Raw genomic sequence first — 17,083 nt, forward strand, 5'->3', positions numbered from 1 at the left:
GAAACAACAGAAACAGTTTCATTCATTCAATTAATTGGAAGATCAACCACCATCACTACCACCACCACCACCACCACCACCACCACATTATGCTACAGACCAATTCTGACCTTTATGTTTTGTATTAAATTTCCTACATCACACATGAGTAAATACTGTATCTCTCTTTCACTGATCAAGTGTGCTTTCTGGGATACAAGCATAGTTAACCCTTGTTTTTGTTAATAATTATTCGTTCAGTGTGCACTTCAGTTTTATTACATTTTTCATCTTTTATTATTTTTTAAATTTGCAATCCAATCTAAAAATTAGACATTTTAAAACTGCTTCTCTAAAGAATTCTCAACCATTATTCTTAAAATTCCAAAACAGCAAGTTAACAATTATTCCTCTAAAATATATTTAGAGAAAATTTGTGGGATACAAACTGAATAAATATATAAATCTTCAGATCAGAGAAGCAGTCTTTTTTTTTTTTCGCTTTTTTTTTTTTTTTTCAAAATTTTCTGAATAGTTTTGAAACTAAATATCTGGAGACAGTAATAAGTGTTATTTTTTTTAGCTATTTTATTAGTTAAGGCACAAAATATATTCTAATTGTTAAAGAAATAACACAAAAGATATTTCCATTCCTTTTGATGAATTGGAAAAGCGAAATGCACTTTCAAGAAAAAGACAGAAACAATATAATTTAGAATAATTTATTAATTTTTATTCTCTACAAGAGGGAAAATTATATACAGTGAATGGATGAGAAGAAAAAAAGAAAGAAAGAAAAGAAGAATATTATGATGGGCATGAACAGAATAGAAAGCTCTAGAATATAATACTAACATAGAAATTATAGGAATTGTATATTTGCAGGAAGAAATGCGAATATATAAGTATTTTATTTTAATTTTATGAATAAAATACACATATATTTTTAGAAATTATGGGCATTAACATACAAAGGGACAATTTTGCCCACTGTAATGTATTATTGGATTGGACAAATATATCACAAAGCATCTGTTTATAAAGATTGTAACGAATGCTGTAATTTCATTTTGCACTGAAGTATAAATTATAATTTTATTAACTCCATTGCAAAAATTCATGAAGATTCTGAACCAGACTTAAGCATAGGTATAGCAATCAACCCCAAAAAAGGAGCAAATGGTATCGCAGACTTCCATACTTCCAAATCTCAGAAGCTTTGTAAAGGATCACTGCCAAGCAGAGTAACATCCACTCACTTATATAAAAACTGATGAACCAGTTTTATATAATCTGGTAGGAGAACAACTGAAGATGAACTGAAATAGCTTGTAAAATCTAGTAAAAAGCAAGTTCTTTGTAGGAGATGATAAGCTTTAATTCATTAAACTGCAATATTCTTCGCATATTTAAGAGCATTATTTTGATGTAGAATCTAAGGAGAAAGATGAATAAAGTCCGTTGTTTGGAGAAGCCATCGGTTAGATAGAGTAAGTCAAAGGACAACTTGTGATGTAGAAGGGAACACTGCGAGTGGAGGCCCGGGGAGGCCTCTCCGTCAGACAGTAGAGTCTGGAGGTGCTTGCCAGGTTAACTTCTGGTGTATAAGGAGTTGGATTTGATAATGAACAGGTAAAAAGAAAGACAGCCCGCGTCCATGGAGAGATTAACTGAACTCAAAGGGCTGGAAGAAGAAAGAACTTTTTGCAGATGTTTTAAAGAAAGAGAAAAAAAATAGAAAAGAAAAGAAAAGAAAAAAAAAGCAATAGTGGATGAAAAGGACTAAAATGAGCTATTTACGTGTCACTTGTTGGTTTTCGTTTTGTTTGCTTGTATTCCAACCAGATTAAAAGCAAATCTATAAAATGAATATTGAATTTAAAACAATATTGTCCATAAATTTCATTTGACTTTAACCAAAATTAAAAAGAAATTATTACGTTTTGTTTTCTCTCTCTCTCATTTTATTTTTTTCTCTAACTCAAAATACATTCTGGAGATTAAATTTATATTTAATATAAAATATTATTTTCCCAATTCTCTTCCTGCCACATATTCATATACATACATACTTCCGTACGTACATTTACATACATACATACATACATACATACATACATACACACACACAACACAAGGTTTAGAAGAAAGTTTCTATTCAAAATAGATAGAAACCAAATTAATCTTTCACATCTTTAAGAAATTGAATATTTGAAATAGGAACAACTTTGTTCACAGTAAAAAAAAAAATTTTTTTTTTTAAAGTGGGATTGAATTCATAAGACAGGCACCATTTTCTGATAATGGATTTGACAACTGAAGACAAGACATCAAAAAAAAAAAAAAAAATTCATTTTCTCAATTTCTTGAATACATTCCTAACAAATTAAATTTGCATGCTTGCACAGAGAATTAAAATTACTTCTGATACTTTAGAAAAGATAAACATACTTTATTTTTCTGGTAAATAAAAGAGACAGGAAAAAAAAAAAAAAAAAAACTAAACATATGGACAGACCTGATAGTTCTGGAGTATTAGGAAACCAAACATTACACAACACAACATATATATATATATATATATATATATATATATATATATATATATATATATATATATATATATACACACACATACATACATGAATATATATGCATATACATTTCTACGATGTTGTTATAATTGTTTTTTACTATAGGCACAGCCTAAAATTTTTGGAGATCATTACGTAAGTCCCAGCACTTGACAGGTACATATTTTATTGTCTCCAAAAGAATGAAAAGCAGAGTTCATCAGAATTTGAACTCAATGTAAAGTCCAAAGAAATGCTGCTAAATATCTTGTCCAACATGCTAATGATTCCTGCCAGCTAACCACTTTTACGTGCTATATCATAATAAAATATATTCCTGCTTAACACAATGTATTGAATACTATCTATTTTGTTGAATAAATCACTTACAAATTTTATATATATATATAATATATTGCATGATGCCATCATATATTGCATGATGCCATATAGTACAATTGTTGCATGAAGCAATATACTTCATCTATGTAATAATACTGTATGTGTTATATGGTGTAATATTATGCCTGTTATTTTTTTTTTTTTGCACCTTTTTAAAGCCTAGCCAAGCTCATGGGCCCGGTTTCCCAGTTTCAATGGTGTACGTGTTCCCCAGCTGGATGGGACGCCAGTCCATTGCAGCGTTACTCATTTTTGCCAGCTGAGTGGACTGGAGCAACGTGAAATGAAGTGTTTTGCTCAAGAACACAACGCGTCACCCGGTCCAGGAAGCGAAACCACAATCTTACGATCATGGTGCTGATACTCTAACCACTAAGCCACGTCCCTCCACATGCCTATGTTATATGGTATAAGAAATTAGGCATTTTAGAAATAACCAAGATTTTAACACACAAATTTCTTTGTAAAGTTTCTCAGAAACAATATATATATATATTACAGCAAGTGCTGTTCCACATTTATATATACATTATGTATGTATAAATCTAGTCTAATGTTGTTTCAAGTGTATATATTATTTTATAGCGATATATCATTTTACAAATTAAAATACACTATTTACATACAATTTTATTAGCAACATTGTTGGCATTATCAGTTGGTTTTCAGGATTTACTAATGGCACATTTCCAGTAATAACAATTGTTGATTTGTAGATTTGATTAAATGGTTTTGAATTCAGAGTTTACAACAGCCATGATATAATGTTCCTAACCAAGGCACATTACTCTGCTGACATCAGTCTGCCTGACTGACAGAGTAGGTCCCATTCCTACTTCAAGGTTTAGAGCAATGGTTTTCAACCATTTCTTTGCCTATGGACCCCTTTGATTCCTATTTTACTCCACTGGACCTACATAGCTATTGACTATAAATGTTATTAGGATTTGTATTTTTTTAAATTTTAATATTTTGTGTATTACAGAAGTATAATTGATTTATTGCACATAAATTTTAAGAATAAAATCTTATATGGACACCCAAAGGTCAGATGAACCCACAAAGGTCATATGGACACCCAAAGGTTATATGGACACCCAAAGGTCATATAGACTCCCAAAGGTCCATATGGACTCCCAAAGGTCCATATGGACTCCCAAAGATCATATGGACTTCCAAAGATCATATGGACTTCCAAAGATCATATGAACTCCCAAAGGTCATATGGACTCCCAAAGGTTATATGGACACCCAAAGATCGTATGGACCCCCAAAGAGCATATGGACACCCAAAGGCCATATGGGCCCCACAAAGGCTATATGGATCCCTGCTGAAAACCACTGGTTTAGAGTGATTAAGAGAAGGAGGAGGTTCCAGTAACAGGAAATATTAAAAATAACTTGTTCTGTTAAAAAAATTTAATCCAGCCATTATACCATGATAAATGAGTAGAAGACACCAAAAACAGAATTACAATTTCTTTCCATTTTGTTTTGTAGGCATCACAAGACGAACAGTTTCGACCTAAGAGAAATCTCAACCAGGAGCAAAACAACAACAGCAGATACTGGAAGTGAGAGAAGTCATGTGACTCAATATCATCATATACAATTAGTACCACCTAATATAAATTAGGGGAAAAAATAAGAATTTTTAAGGAATAGGCGCAGGAGTGGCTGTGTGGTAGGTAGCTTGCTTACCAACCACATGGTTCCGGGTTCAGCCGCACTGCGTGGCATCTTGGGCAAGTGTCTTCTACTATAGCCTTGGGCCGACCAAAGCCTTGTGAGTGGATTTGGCAGACGGAAACTGAAAGAAGCCCGTCATATATATGTATATATATATGTATATATATATATGTATGTGCATTTGTGTGTCTGTGTTTTTCCCCCCCACCATCGCTTGACAACCGATGCTGGTGTGTTTACGTCCCCATAACTTAGCGGTTCGGCAAAAGAGAACCAATAGAATAAGTACTAGGCTTACAAAGAATAAGTCCTGGGGTCGATTTGCTCGACTAAAGGTGGTGCTCCAGCATGGCCACAGTCAAATGACTGAAACAAGTAAAAGAGTAAAAGAGTAAAGACTAATGATTTCAAATTTTGGAACAAGGCCATGAATTTGGGGGGAAGGATGAATGTCGGTTACATCGATCCCAGTGGTCTATTGGTACTTATTTGATTGACCCCCGAAAAGATGAAAGGCAAAGTTAACCTTGGCAGCATTTGAACTCAGAACGTGAAGATGAACAAAATGCAGCTAAACATTTTGCCTGGTGTGCTAATGATTCTGCCAATTTGCCACATTTTTTTATGAATAATGTTAATAAAAATAACTTGAAAATCTTAATGAGTCTTCATGAATCTATCTGCATGTGCGTCTGTGTGCGTCTGTCTATATGCACATATGTATGTATGTATGTATGTATGTGTGTGCATGCATCTGTATGTGTGTGCATGTGTGTGTGCATCAGTATGTGTGTGCATCTGTATGTGTGTGTGTGTGTCTGCTTGTCTGTATGTGTGTGTGTGTCTACCTGTCTGTATGTGTGTGTGCATCTATCTGTGTGTGTATGTGTGTGCATCTGTCTGTATGTGTGTGTGTCTGTCTGTCTGTGTGTGCATCTGTCTGTATGCGCATGTGTCTGTCTGTATGTGCATGCATCTGTCTGTATGTGTGTGCTTCTGTATGTGTGTGCGTCTGTCTGTATGTGTGTGTCTGTCTGTATGTGTCTGCGTGCCTGTCTGTATGTGTTTGTGCGTCTGTCTCTGTGTGTGTCTGTCTGTCTGTGTGTTTGTATGTGCATCTGTCTGTTTGTATGTGTGTGTGCATGTCTGTCTGTGTGTGTATGTCTGTCTGTGTGTATCTGTGTGTGCATGTGTATGTGTGTGTAATGCCTAAAAAAGGAGATAACCACATTGTGGAAAATTGAGACCAACCAACACACCCACCCACCCATCACTACTTTAATTCCCACCCACCTGCCCACCCACTTGCTCTAAAAAAAAAAAAAGAAAAGATGTGGTCTCTCCACCCTGCTGAGCGACACTCTACAAAGAAAGAAACCAGAGAGGAAACTTAGAACTGACCCATATTGCCATGCTAAAGAACACTCACCACTCTTAGCCATCTTCCAATAAAATTTATTCAAGATTATACAACTTCACTTGCCAATTCCACTTCAAGGAATAACAAATATTCTAAAAGCATTATTAAATGTTCAAATAAGAATCAACTAATCACCGGGACAAGATGAGTTAAAACAGACTCACTTTACAGGATAAGGCTTACACGATAAATACACACATACACACACATGTGTAGAGCATAGCCTTGATTGTCAGAAGACCACAACACTTATGTTCCTGATACCAAACAACATTAACTGGCCAGTTAAATTACAAGAAATCACAAACATAACAGTAACAAAACTGAGAGACTCTAAAGAGACAATAGCCTTTATTGTCTTTTAACTAAAGATATCACAACAGCAAATGTTTCTCTGGTTTTTTATTTCAAGTTATCACGCCAACCACCAACCATTTAGTACTTAACCGCAAAAAAAAAAAAGAAAAAGAAGAAATAACCAAAAGAGAAAAAGAAAAAAGAAAGAATGAAGAAAGAGAACAAAAATTGCATCTCTCTCTCTCTCAAGTTATCTTTGTCTGGCAGAGATTGTTTATTAAGGAGAAATGTTTCCTCAAAATGGTTTTCATGAAAAACTTTTGGAGTTCTGTGACAAATGTGTTAAAAACTTATCTTATATAAAAAAAAAATGAAACAGTAGGCATAGACGTGGCTGTGGGGTTAATAAGCTTGCTTTCCAACAATGTGGTTTCAGGTTCAGTCCCACAACATGACACCCTGGGCAAGTGTGATCTATTATAGCCTCAGACCAACCAATATCTTGCAAGTGAATTTGATACGTGGAAACTATGTGGAAGCCTGTCGTCTGTGTGTGTGTGTACCCCACCACTGCTTGACATCTGGTGTGGGTCTGTTTACATCCCTGCAACTTAGTGGTTTGGAGAAAGGGGGGGGCAATAGATTTTAAGTTTCAGAGTTCAAAAAACAAGCACTGGGGTCAATTTGTTTGACTAACCCTTCAAGGTGTGCTCCAGCATGGCCGCATTCCAATGATGGAAAACAAGTAAAAGACATAAGATGAAAGGTTCCATGAAGAAATCAGTTTGGGCAATCCCTGGTCTAGAGGGAGGGGTGGAGCTTGTAATTTCTAGTGAGCACCCTTTTTTTTTGCTCCCTTTTTTGCACCCCTTCCTCCAGACCAGTTATATATATATATATACTCTCTTTTTTTTTTACTCTTTTACTTGTTTCACTCATTTGACTGTGGCCATGCTGGAGCACCACCTTTAGTCGAGCAAATCGACCCCAGGATTTATTCTTTGTAAGCCTAGTACTTATTCTATTGGTTCTCTTTTGCCGAACCGCTAAGTTACGGGGACGTAAACACACCACCATCGGTTGTCAAGCAATGTTTGGGGACAAACAGACACACAAACACACACACACATATATGTATATACACATATATATATATATGATGGGCTTCTTTCAGTTTCCGTCTACCAAATCCACTCACAAGGCTTTGGTCAGCCCGAGGCTACAGTAGAAGACACTTGCCCAAGGTGCCATGCAGTAGGACTGAACCCGGAACCATGTGGTTGGTAAGCAAGCTTCTTATTTCTTTATTGCCCACAAGGGGCTAAACATAGAGGGGACAAACAAGGACAGACAAAAGGATTAAGTTGATTACATCGACCCCCCCCCCCCCCAGTACGTAACTGGTACTTAATTTATCGACCTCGAAAGGATGAAAGGCAAAGTCGACCTCAGCGGAATTCGAACTCAGAACGTAACGGCAGACGAAATACCGCTAAGCATTTCGCCCGGTGCGCTAACGATTCTGCCAGCTCACCACAAGCTTCTTACCACACAGCCACTCCTAAGCCTATATATCATATATTGCTTAATGCCATTATATGATGCAGCCTTTGTTTGTTTATAACAGCCTGGTGTGCTCAAATGAGATGCTGCTGTTATGTTTAGCATGTCCAAATACTATACACAGGTTCCCTCTTCACTGGATCCTTCCCTTTCTAATACAAACCACTCAATGTGCTTGAAGGAGATGCTGCTGTTGTTTCTAGCATGTCAAGCCACCATACAAAGGTTCTCTCTTTCCTAGATGCCCTTTCTACTACAAACCACCCAGAGAGGTTGAAGGAGATGCTGCTGTTATCTCTAGCATGTCAAAAGACCTTTAAATTGCTTAGACAAACTGAAGCAAGTAGCTTTGGAGGTCTTATGCGTACAGCTTGTTAACCAACCAGCAAAAAAAAAAAAATAGAAGTCACAGATTTACGATACATACACATGTAGGCAAGATCATACACATGTAGGCAAGATCATACACATGTAGGCAAGATCATACACATGTAGGCAAGATCATACACATGTAGGCAAGATCATACACAACGTGCACCATACATATCAGCACTTCACACAGATATTGAATCTATCACATTTAAACATCAAATATGTTGATTGAATTTTAGAAATCAAGAACAATGCTTTGATGCAAACAAATTATCAAATTATTAAAATATTTAACGAAAAAAAAATTATTGATAAAAAAAAAAAGGGCAACTTTGCACAAGAATTTACACAAGGAAAACATAAATGACAGAGGTAGAAGCAGGAACAGAAACAACAATGTTTAAACAATTAAGCTATTTGTCACGATTACAGAAAATACATGCACACACACATACACACACACATAAGAATACTCAATAAACAACATAATTGAATTGATGATCAATATAACAACAAACAGAAAAGATAAAGAAATGTCTCTAACGTTGAAAATTCATCAATAGCAAATATGTATCAGTATAAAGTAGAAGAAAATAATGTGGTGATGAAGAAACAAAAAAAATAAATAAATAAAAAAAAATTAGTATTAAAAAGATACGGTTCTCCTTCCTACCACAATAATAATAATAATAATAATAATAAATAATAATGTTGATAAATCATCATCATCATCGTTTAACGTCCGCCTTCCATGCTGGCATGGGTTGGATGATTTGACTGAGGACTGGTGAACCGGATGGCTTTACCAGGCTCCAATCTGATCTGGCAGAGTTTCTACAGCTGGATGCACTTCCTAACGTCGACCACTCCAAGAGTGTAGTGGGTGCTTTTTACGTGCCACTGGCACGAGGGCCAGTCAGGTGGTACTGGCAACGACCACGCTCAAAATGGTGTTTGTTACGTGCCACCTGCACAGGAGCCAGTCCAGCGGCACTGGCAACAACCTCGCGCAAATGTTTTCTAACGTGCCAGTAAGGCGACACTGGTAACAATCACGCTCAAATGGTGCTATTTACATGCCACTGGCACGGAAGCCAGGCAGCTGCTCTGGCAATGATCACACTCGGACGGTGCTGTTAGTGCTCCACTGGCACAGGTGCCAGTCATCGAATATGGTTCAATTACAATTTCGATTTCACTTGCCCCAACAGGTCTTCGCAAGCAGAGTTTAGTGTCCAATGAAGGAGAGGTTGGCATGGGTGCCAGTCGTCAAATTTGGTTCGATTTCGATAAATGATTTTTCATTTGACACAAGGGTGAAGGATGAGGTAATCAATACAAAGAGAAACAGAGATTGTGGGAGTTTACATTTAATGAAATGAGAATAATAATAATAATAAAAATAATAATGATTTGAAATTTTGGCACAAGGTCAGGAACTTCAGGGGAGGGGTTAAATCAATTACATCTAGTACTTATTGTATTGACCCCAAAAGGATAAAGTTGAGCTTGACAGAGTTTGAACTCAGAACATAAAAACATGAAATACAGCTAAGCATTTTTCCCCAGCATGCTAATGATTCTGATGGCTCACCATCTTAAATAATAATAATAATAAGAAGAACGATTTCAAATTTTGGCACAAGGCCAGAAAAAATTCAGGGGCAGTGATAAGTCTACTGCATCGACCCCAGTGCTCAGCTGGTACTACTTATTTTATCGACTTTTGGCAGAATTTGAACTCAGAGCATAGAAATGGACAAAATACAGCTAAGTATTTTGCCAGCCGTGCTAACGATTCTGTCAGCATGCCGCCACCTTAAATAATAATAATAATAATAATAATAATAATAAAAATAATAATAATAATAATAAATAGATAAATAAATAGATGTTATGAAATCAATAGAAGACCAAGATTTGGTTATCAGAAAAATTCTAGACAAAGAGATTGAAATCAATAACATAGGCTAGCTGAATTACAGAACTGCCACAATTATTACCAAAAAAAACAAACAAATTGAGTTGGGGGGGGGGGGGGATAGGAAATGGTAAATAGCATATTGTTGGCAAGAAATTTTTTTAAAAAGTACAAACCAATAATATTGGCATGAAAAAGAAGGGGAAAAAAAGACAGAAGAAAATTGGTCTAAGAAGAAAAAAAAAGAGCTTTGAACTCATTGAAATGGATGGGCACTCAGTGGGGAAACAATGTAAGTGAAATGGTGAAATGATTCTCTACAAACGATAAAAGATTTCAAAAACAAAAGACAAATTAAGAGAAATAATATATGCATTATCGTAGAGAATAAAATACTATTGGAAGTGGAAGGGAAGGCAATTCTCATATGAATACGGAATGGTTTCCAATCGGAGAAGCAGCAAAGAGGGTCAACAAACAACAACACAAGAAAAACAGAAGCCGAGGCATCACTGCGTGGTTAAGACATTCACCTCGAAACCAGACCAGTTCAGGTTCAATCTCACCTTGGGCAAGAGTCTTTCAAACTGATCAATGCCTTGTGAGTGAACTTACTAGACGGAAACTATGTGGAAGCTCATCGAGTAGGTGTGTATAAATATAAATTAGCCCTGTTTATAGATCTGCTATATAGTTTACATATACAGTATTTAAATTAGTAGCTGTAGATGAGTATATAAACAGATTGGCTGCTTGTTTCTCTGAGATTGGTCAAACTTATACAGATACCTCTGATGAGAGTCCAATAAGGCTTGAAAATAGATTAAAGCAGTTCATTTTTTTCCAATCAATGGAGAAACAGCTAAATTAGCCTTGTTTATATATATATCTACTATATAGGTTTTATATATTCTTTTATTCTTTTACTTGTTGCACTCATTTGACTGCGGCCATGCTGGAGCACCACCTTGAAGGGTTTTAGTAAAAGAAATTGACCCCAGGACTTACTCTTTGTAAGCCTGGTACTTATTCTATCGGTCTCTTTTGCTGAACCAGCATCAGTTATCAAGCGATGGCAGGGGACAAATACAGACACACATACACAAATATATATAAATATATATATATATATATATATATATATATATATATATATATATATAGCATACTTAAAAATGTCCTAGAATTATGAATTATATTACATATATAAATAAGAGTAGCCACCAAGGTGGATTCCTAATATGCTAGAATAAGACGCCAAATCACCTTACCACAAAGCATATTAGGAATCCACCTTGGTGGCTATTCTTCTTATTTATATATATATATATAGTTTCAGTGTACCAAATCTATTCACAAGGCTTTAGTCAGCCCAAGGCTATAGAAAAAGACATTGCCTAAGGTGCCACGCAGTGGGACTGAACCCGGAACCATATGGTTGGGAAGCTAGCTTCTTATCACACAGCAACCCCTGTGCCTATATATATATTATTATCATCATCATCATTTATCATCCGTTTTCCATGCTGGCATGGGTTGGACAATTTGACTGGGGACTGGCGAACCAGATGGCTACACCAGACTCCAATCTGATCTGGCAGAGTTTCTACAGCTGGATGCCCTTCCTAACGCCAACCACTCCGAGAGTGTAGTGGGTGCTTTTTACGTACCACTGGCACGAGGGCCAGTCCGATATATATATATATATATATATATATATATATATATATATATATATACAGGTCAAGACAGTCTCGTAACTTGCCTGAAGACCCCATACACCTAGAGGCAAAACTGAGTATCAAGAGATTAACTTGACCAAAATATCAATATTATTAATCTCTACCATTAGTATCAAGTACTCTTTCTTCAGATAGTTAACACAAAATTAATGTGTGTTTGTGTGTGTGTGTGTGTGTGTGTGTGTGTATGCGCGCGTTCCCCTTTGAATCACCTGACAACCTGCATTGAGTTCTTTTTCTTGTTTTTTTTGCACCCCAGTAACCAAACTTAAAATAAATACTGAGGTTGATTTCTTTAACTTAAACACTTCAAGGTTGCCCCCACATGGCCGAATGACTGAAACAAGTAAAGGAATAAATAATAGAACACATTTACTGAGAAGAACAAAGCTATTCCACTCTGGTGTATGTTAGCCTATGCACAAAGAAGCAAAACTAAATCACTTTGTTATCATTGTTAAAAGGCAACCCACCATATTAAATTATTCCACCTCAAAAGTCAAATCAACCCCAGGTAACCTAAACACTTTTACGAAAAGAGCTGGAACCTAGTTATAATTACTTAGAGATAAAAATATCTAGAATAATACTAAGTGCAATGCAGGTGATAGTAAATTAAAAGGAGCTATAATCATATACGTAAATAAGATACCAGGCTAATACAGACAAAGAATACGGCAATGTTGGGCAAAGCAGATAAATCTCTAACTACAGCGAAGTACTGTCTATTTGTGTACAACAGTATGTTCTCAAATAACTATAGGCATGTAAAACAATCACATAACTATCATATATATATATATATATATATATATATATATATATACATACATACTCAAGTACATCATATAATCATAAAAAAATATTTATATATATATAAACTGCTCTTCACATAATATGCTTATGTAGTTCTGTTATATAAATATATATATATACATAAATATATACACACACACACACATATATATATATATATATATATATATATATATATATATATATGATAATTTGAATGTTGACTTTCGGAGGAACTTAGTGCTGAAGTGAAAACATGCGAGAGGAAACTGATAGCTATGATAATAATTTGAACCTAGAGATGTAACTAAATACATCCCATATTTTTGTTATGATAAACTACCAATTCTTCCAACCACTGGCCTAATGATGATGCTGCTGATGATGATCCTTTCTATTATAGGCACAGGGCATGAAATTTTGAAGGGAAAAGTAAGTCAATTACATCAACCCCCAGTGCTTGGCACTTATGCCATCAGTCTCTTTCGCCAAACCATTAGGTTATGGGGATGTAAACAAACTAACACAGGTCGTCAAGTAGTAGGGAGACTAACACAAACACAAATGTCCAACCCATTAAATCAATACAAATCAACACTTCAAGGTGGTGCCCCAGCAAGGCCACAGTCAATGAGTGAAACCAGTTAAAACATAAATGATAGAAAACACACACACACACACACAAGCAACTGTAACAACAACTCAATAGACACTGCTGTTTTACACTTAGTTTTACATGACTGACCCTTCCCTTAGAGTGACTAGACAAACCCCTATTATCATCATACACCAGATGCTGGTCGGGATCAGTTCATCTGCTTTTCTTCCCTTCTTCCTACTTCAAGCTGCCCCCATCCCAACCTCTGACTTCACAATTCAAAACTACTTGGTTTACTTCGCTTTACAGTGAAAAATAGGGGTTAAAAAGAAGAACAACAATAACAAGGAAAATAGAAAGGGGACAATAAAAGGGACAGCTTTTAAAGGGGGACGCAGACATATTAGCAAGCTACAACTGTTGTAGACTATTCCCTATTCCACAGCTGGATAAATTTATCTTTTTCAGTTGTCAAAGCCCTTTTTTTTGTTGCTGGTGATTCTCTGGTATGAAAGTAGTAACCAGGTCATGTAATATTTGTGCCAGGGATTATTCTCCAGAATACCATCTCCGTCACCACCCTGTCCCACAAAAGCACACTGCCTCAGTATCATCACAAACACCACCACTACCACCCCCACTATCAACATCACAATATCACCACCAACACCAGTGGAACCATCACCAACACTGCATTATCACATCCAATATCAACATTACAATCATTACATGTTAAATGCTTTTCATGTTGGCATGGGTTGGATGGTATAAGGTCACTTAAGTGAGTAGTAATAGCAGCGGAATCTTAAACTGCCATAACAAAAGGAAGGACACATTTGATAATGTAATATAAAGAGAATGATCGAAGCTTGGATGAATTTGACCATAAGGTTGATCTGTGGCTAAGCAAAAACAACACATGATTACCACTGCCAACACCAACACATCAAGAATTACCAGCCAAAGAAGGAGCCTTTTACGCAGTCATTCAACCTGCTAGAAATAGCAGGTAAATTGACATTCATGCGTTTAAATGTGTTAAGAGAATAAATATATCTTGTTTGAATTTGAATTGAATAAATATATTTTGTGTACACATGGAAACATTGCTTCACTTTGTTTCAGAATGAAAATGTGATTACAAAATCCAAATGAAATACATTTATAAACAAAGGAGTGGCTGTGTGGTAAGTAGCTTGCTTACCAACCACATGGTTCTGGGTTCATTCCCACTGTGTGGCACCTTGGGCTAGTGTCTTCTACTATAGCCCCGGGCTGACCAAAGTCTTGTGAGTGGATTTGGTAGACAGAAACTGAAAGAAGCCTGTCGTATCATCATCATCATCGTTTAACGTCCGCTTTCCATGCTAGCATGGGTTGGACGATTTGACTGAGGACTGGTGAAACCGGATGGCAACACCAGGCTCCAATCTAATTTGGCAGAGTTTCTACAGCTGGATGCCCTTCCTAACACCAACCACTCAGAGAGTGTCATATATATATATATGTATGTATGTGTGTGTATATGTTTGTGTGTCTGTGTTTGTCCCCCCAGCATCGCTTGACAACCGATGCTGGTGTCCTTACGTTCCCGTAACTTAGCGGTTCGGTAAAAGAGACAGATAGAATAAGTACTATGCTTACAAAGAATAAGTCCTGGGGTCGATTTGCTCGACTAAAGGTGGTGCTCCAGCATGGCCGCAGTCAAATGACTGAAACAAGCAAAAGAGTAAAAGAGTAAAGGAGATATATACAAAATATTACTGCAGTTATACATTCCCAATCCTACTCTGATTAATCATTTGGTCAATCAATCAAGCATACAATTAGTTAATTGATTAAATGGTTAACTAATTGACTAATCATCATCATCATCATTTAATGCCTGATATTCCTGATGGCATGGGTTGGACAGTTTGACAGGAGCTGATTAGGCAAAAGACAGAACCAGGTTTCAGTATCAGTTTTAGCACAGTCGTTACAGCTGGATGCTCTTCCTAACACCAACCTAACGCAATAGACTGAGTATTTTTTTACATGGCATCAGCACTGGCAAGGTCTGTTTTGGTATGGTTTTTACAGCTGAATGCCCTTCCAAATGCCAACCACTTTATCGTGTGAACTGGATGCTTTTTATGTAACCCCAGCACTGGCAGGGCCACCAAGTAACTTGTAAGACAAGGATCCTTCAAGACACTCCCAAGATACAACAAAATTCAATTAAACTTTTTATTTTTTTAAAAAAGTAATTTTTTTTTTAAAATCTCTGACAGTCAAAGTGAAGGCACATGGCTCAGTGGTTAGAGCGTCGAGCTTATGATCGTGAGGTTGTGAGTTCGAATCCCGGAACGGGCTACGTGTTGTGTTCTTGAGCAAGACACTTTATTTCACATTGCTCCAGTTCACTCAGCTGTAGAAATGAGTTGCGACGTCACAGGTGCCAAGCTGTATCAGCCCCTTTGCCTTTCCCCTGGATAACAATGGTGGCATGGAGAGGGGAGGCCGGAATCCATGTGCGACTGCTAGCTTTCCATAAACAACCTTGCCCGGACTTGTGCCTGGGAGGGTAACTTTCTAGGTGCAATCCCATGGTCAGTCATGACCGAAGGGGGTCTCAGCGGATAGTCAAAACATAAAACTGAAGGCATTTCTTAAGAGGGAGAGAGAAAAACATTGTACAAAATTTCGAGGCAGAGGTTAAAAAAATAGCCATTTAAAATAAAATGAATTACCAGTAAATCTCTCTTAAGCCAAACCTTACTGTTTTCTTTTAAACAGGAAATAGCCTTTAAAAAGATGCAATCTAGGATACAAAAATCTACCTAACAATTAAAATGGGATGGTTGGTTTGAGTGCTGAGGTTAAACAACAACAAGCATTGCAGCCCTTCCTACAAACAGCTGCACCATAACAAGGAACTCACCACCACTAAATTCAATATTCTATTATATCACCACCATAATCAGTGTATCATAATTGCAAACATCACACAAATTGAACATCTCGTTGCTACAATCATCTCTATATCAACTCCATTATCTCTGTATTAACTGATGCGTTGATGATACCAAATAAGGCAGAAACATGTGAATGTGGCTGTCCTTTTTGCGTCAAAAGAAAAAAAATAGTAAGACAGGCTTTTCCTTAATGGGATGTCAGTTTTAAGATTATCTCCCCTTCTTATTTGGAAATGGCCATGACTGTCACCAGGTGATTGGTTTATCTTAAGAGTCTGAGACAACTGCAATAAATTGAGAGATTATCTTATATGGTATTTAATATACCTCTATTCACCTTTGTTGCTCAAATGCATGCCATTGGCCACTTATTTCTCTTAGCTTATTTTCATTTATATATATATATATATATATATATATATATATATATATATATATAGTGGAGGCGCAATGGCCCAGTGGTTAGGGCAGCGGACTCGCAGTCATAGGATCGCGGTTCCGATTCCCAGACCGGGCGTTGTGAGTGTTTATTGAGCGAAAACACCTAAAGCTCCACGAGGCTCCGGCAGGGGATGGTGGCGAACCCTGCTGTACTCTTCCACCACAACTTTCTCTCACTCTTACTTCCTGTTTCTGTTGTGCCTGTAATTCAAAGGGTCAGCCTTGTCACAATGTGTCACGCTGAATATCCCCCGAGAACTACGCTAAGGGTACACGTGTCTGTGGAGTGCTCAGCCACTTGCACGTTAATTTCATGAGCAGGCTGTTCCGTTGA

General features: G+C 36.6%; 1 protein-coding gene across 3 annotated transcripts in view; it reads right to left on the reverse strand.

The window, feature by feature from the left end:
* The window catches only part of LOC106874620 (atos homolog protein A), a 207,323-nt gene that overhangs the window by 154,896 nt on the left and 35,344 nt on the right, over nucleotides 1-17,083 (reverse strand). Inside the window, exon 2 of one of the 3 annotated variants that reach the window (XM_089357171.1) lies at nucleotides 1,780-1,837. The exons of the other annotated variants lie outside the window; for them this stretch is intronic. The gene's annotated coding sequence lies outside the window, so the exon portion shown is untranslated. The remainder of the gene's footprint in view (nucleotides 1-1,779; nucleotides 1,838-17,083) is intronic. 3 annotated transcript variants of the gene reach the window in all.

The sequence above is a fragment of the Octopus bimaculoides genome, chromosome 9 (genome assembly GCF_046866305.1).
Source record: "Octopus bimaculoides isolate indiv1 chromosome 9, ASM4686630v1, whole genome shotgun sequence".
Taxonomy (NCBI): Eukaryota; Metazoa; Mollusca; class Cephalopoda; order Octopoda; family Octopodidae; genus Octopus; species Octopus bimaculoides.